The sequence below is a fragment of the Erpetoichthys calabaricus genome, chromosome 14 (assembly GCF_900747795.2).
Source record: "Erpetoichthys calabaricus chromosome 14, fErpCal1.3, whole genome shotgun sequence".
NCBI classification, from domain to species: Eukaryota; Metazoa; Chordata; class Cladistia; order Polypteriformes; family Polypteridae; genus Erpetoichthys; species Erpetoichthys calabaricus.
The window spans coordinates 94,911,069-94,916,146 of NC_041407.2; positions in this window are offsets into that span (position 1 = coordinate 94,911,069).

A 5,078-nucleotide genomic window follows, 5' to 3' on the forward strand; every position below is an offset into this window, starting at 1 on the left:
GAATGTGAGTAGTGCTAAGAGAGCATTCTTCTAAACTAAGAAGCTGCTCATAGACTTCAGCAACCACTGGTAAAACTCAGGCACAGGAATGACTGATTAAACTTTGCCAGAAAACATTTTTTAAAAGCTTGTCCAGTTTTGGAATAATTGGAATACCAGAATGTTGGAAAGAAAAGAGTATGGAGAAGAGAGGAAACGGCCCATAATCTGTAGCATACTACATCATTAGTGAAACATGGTGGAGGTCGTGTTATGGCCTGATCATGCATGGCTGCCAATGGACATCAGTCACTGGTGTTCATTGATGATATGACCGCTGGCAGAAGTAACAGGATGAATTCTGAAGTGTACAGGGCTATACTGTCTGCCAAGATTCAGCCAGTTGTTGCAAAACTGATAGGACAATGCTTCACAGTACAGATGGATAATGAGCCAAAACATACTGCGATAACAAACTCATTGGCCAAGTCAAACAACTGACTTCAGCGCAACTGGAGATGCAGTTCACTTGCTGAAGATAAAACTGATGTCAGAAAGTCCAGCGAACAAACAGCACCTGAACACGGCTGTAGTAAAGGCCTGGCAAAGCAACAGTAGGGTGGAAACCCAGCACAGCACTTGGAGAAGGCCAGGGGTTCAGACTTCAGGCAGTCATTGACAGTAAAGGATTTTCAACCAAATATTGAAATTGATCATTATATTTATGATTATGTCAGTTTGTCCAAGTACTTTTGAGCCCCTGAAACTAAAGGGACCATGTATACAAAGTATGTCTTTTGTAAACAGCACAAAGTATGTCTTTTGTAAACAGCACATACACTGTCCAAATAATTACAGACCTGTCTGTATCTTGGCTGCAGTCAAGGCCCACCAATGCTATTAATCCATAGATGTCTGAGGAAATCCCAGATGCCATCATCTATGCTTACTACCTTCTACAAGTGCACAGTGGAGTTAATCATCACTGGCTGTATAACATCCGGGTATCTCAGCTGATTGGCTCAGGCCCACAAAGCACTGCAGAGGTGGCAACGCTGGCTCAGAATATTACAAGCACACCCAGCCCTTCTGCTCAGGACATACAACATACAAGATGTGCCGTCTTATAAAGGCGAGCTGTGTTATTAAAAATGGCAGGTATCCTACTTTGTTTGGGACCACGAGCCCTCACACCCCTAGATTCAAGAATTAAGGGGCAGTTTTTCTTGCCAAGTCATAAGGTTATTCAATGGTCTCATAATAATAACAGTAATATGAAAAAGTTTGGGAACCCCTCTCAGCCTGCATAATAATTGACTCTACTTTCAACAAAAAAGATAACAGTGGTATGTCTTTCATTTCCTAGAAAGATCTGAGTACTGGGGTGTTTTCCGAACAAAGATTTTTAGTGAAGCAGTATTTAGTTGTATGAAATTAAATCATATGTGAAAAACTGGCTGTGCAAAAATTTGGGTCCCCTTGTCATTTTGCTGATTTGAATGCAATGTAACTGCTCAATGCTGATTACCTGCAACACCAAATTGGTTGGATGAACTCGTTAAGCCTTGAACTTCATAGACAAGTGTGGCCAATCATGAGAAAAGGTATTTAAGGTGGTCAATTGCAAGTTGTGCTTCCCTTTGACTCTCCTCTGAAGACTGACAGCATGGGATCCTCAAAGCAACTCTCAAAAGATCTGAAAACAAAGATTGTTCAGTTCAGTCTCATGGTTTAGGGGAAGGCTACAAAAAGCTGTCTCACAGGTTTAAACTGTCAGTTTCCACTATAAGGAATGGAATCAGGAAATGGAAGGCCACAGGCACAGTTGCTGTTAAACCCAGCAGGTCTGGCATGCCAAGAAAAATACAGGAGCGGCATATGCGCAGGATTGCGAGAATGGTTACAGACAACCCACAGATCACCTCCAAAGACCTGCAAGAACATCTTGCTGCAGATGGTGTATCTGTACATCGTTCTACAATTCAGCACAATTTGCACAAAGAACATCTGTATGGCAGGGTGATGAGAAAGAAGCCCTTTCTGCACTCACGCCACAAACAGAGTCGCTTGTTGTATGCAAATGCTCATTTAGATAAACCAGATTAATTTTGGAACAAAGTGCTTTGGACTGATGAGACAAAAATTGAGTAGAAAAACACCTGCTACCTGCTGTCCAATTTGGTGGCGGTTCCATCATGCTGTGGGACTGTGTGGCTAGTTCAGGGACTGGGGCCCTTGTTAAAGTCGAGGGTCGGATGAATTCAACCCAGTATCAACAAATTCTTCAGGATAATGTTCAAGCATCAGTCACAAAGTTGAAGTTACACAGGGGTTGGATATTCCAGCAAGACAATGACCCAAAACACAGTTCGAAATCTACAAAGGCATTGATGCAGAGGGAGAAGTACAATCTTCTGGAATGGCCGTCACAGTCCTTTGACTTGAATATCATCAAACATCTATGGGATGATTTGAAGCAGGCTGTCCATCCTCAGCAGCCATCAAATTGAACTGAACTGGAGAGATTTTGTATGGAAGAATGGTCAAAAATACCTCCATCCAGAATCCAGACACTCATCAAAGGCTATAGGAGGCGTCTAGAGGCTGTTATATTTGCAAAAGGAGGCTCAACTAAATATTGATGTCATATCTCTGTTGGGGTGCCCAAATTTATGCACCTGTCTAATTTTGTTATGATGCATATTTTCTGTTAATCCAATAAACTTAATGTCACTGCTGAAGTACTACTGTTTCCATAAGGCATGTCATATATTAAAAGGAAGTTGCTACTTTGAAAGCTTAGACAATCAGAAACAAAAATCCAAAGAATTAAGAGGGGTTCCCAAACTTTTTCATATGACTGTATAGGGTGACATAGTGGTAGCACTGCTGACAGACAACAAGGAATTTGGGGTCTGAGTGCCAAGTGCTCCCTGTGTCAATGTAGGTTTCCACCCAAAAGCATGCAGGTTAGGTAGACTGGCGATGCCTGTAATATGTGTGTGTTCATCTGGCGATGGCCTGTTGCCCTGGCCACGGATTATTTCTGCACCTTGCTGGGATAGGCTGTAGGTGGCTCTGCAAAACAAAAACATATATGGGGAAAAACATGGATCACCACACCAAAAAGTTGAGAAACACTGACCTATGGCACGCCTGGAGATGTAACCCTCCATCTGTTTTGCAGGGTTGTAATAACATCCCACCAATGTAGAATCAACAGCTCATTGGCTTCATGGACCAGGGGTGTCAAAAGGTGATGGCTGCAAATGGTGGTCTCACAAGATTCTGAAGGACTGCAAGACAACGGTTAACCTTCACAGCTGTTCTTATTTTCTTGTTGTACTGTTTTGTTTCTTTTTTTCATCAGTACGATGCTGTACCAACTGTCTTCTTTTTTACATGTTGTTGGTATTGTACTACTATTACTAGTCTGTAGGGAACATGCAAGTAAAAATGTAATTATATTGCAGACACACAGCAATAGAAAACTGCAGTTGAACTGTTAGGTTGCTAGATCTCCTTGAAGGCAGGCTAGACTCGGACAAAATAAGAGCAAATCAAACAACTCTTGGGAGACAAATGTTCACAATAACGTTTTCTTTAAAAAATAAGCAAGCTCACTTTCACAGCACAGTCTGGCAGTTTGGGTCAAACCACATTAAGCACATCCATGAACAACACAATAAGCACAGGGATTGTCTGAAGGAAGACATTTTGAGAAGAGCCGATACATTCATGTTAATCTGATATTTAATGAAGTAAGGCATATTTCACGCCACCTAAATTAAAGGGAACACGACCACAGTATTTACAAAAGTGAAACTGTAAACATTTCAACAGTAACATACATGAAAGTGACTGAAATACAAACAAAACAAATTACTAATAAAATTAATCTTACGTCTCCCACAGTTAACCACTAGAAAAAGAATTGTACATTTAAAGACCTGAAACTATTTTAGCAGACTGCCTAAGACTTGTGGACTATCAGAAAACTGAGAAAATATTAAACTCATTGACTCTGCTTCATAATTTATTAGATTGGAGGCAATGGTTGGGTCTCTGTACAGTTAGCATTACTAACATTACAGTAGAGGTGTGGTTACTCTTCCGAGTTTTGAGCATCAGGATTGCGTAACATTAGATCTAAGGCTCCCCCCCTTAGTGGTTGAATATCAATAATTACTAACATTAGACTGGAGGTGTGGGTCCTCTTTTCAGTTTTGGGTGTCCAGAAACAACGTGACGCATTTTTGTATGAAATGTTACCTGAAAAATGTTCACCTTGGATTAAAAACCTGATCTGAGAATTTACTGATTTTTGTGGAATGACTAAAAATATTCTATGGACAGGTACTGGTTCGCAGACTGGAAACACTGGTCTAAGCCATCCTTCACAGCTGCAAGTCTTTCAGATTGCCCTGTCACACTATTAAATTACTAGAATAGCATGTGCACTACTTCTTGATGGGCTTACTTTTGAAGAAAAGCTCAATCTAAATTCAGATTTTGTATTTTCTGTTACAGGGGAGAAAGAAGCTGGAGTTTATCCCAGCAACACTGTGTCAGTGGAAAGGACCATCAATGTATGGAATCACAATCCAACATGGGATATAAATCTACACCAAGCTAAACTGGGTCAATTTTGTTTCACCAATTAAGCTAGGAAGTAGAATGAGATTCGAGTATCCAGACAAAGCCCAAGGAAACAAGGATGCAACACACAAAATGAATGCAGAGGTTGAGGTTGGACAAGAATTAACCATTTAAATGTACTTATTTGGCTAACGTCTTGATCCAAGATAACTTACAACATTTTGAAGATACAATTAGTTACATTTCTTTTGGTTTTCCAGTTGGAGCACAGGCAGGTCAAGTGACTTGCTAGTCACACAGTGTCAGTAGCAGGATTTGAACCCACAACCACAGGGTCTGAAGTCCAAAACCTTAACAACTACATCACCCTGCCTGCCTAACCCACCACCCCTGTATCTTAACACTGCCATGGCTACCAGCTAAACTAACCCAACCCTGTAAAATAAAAAAAAGAAAAGAAAAGAAGAAAAGAACACAAAAACATGAAGGAAAAAGTGGAA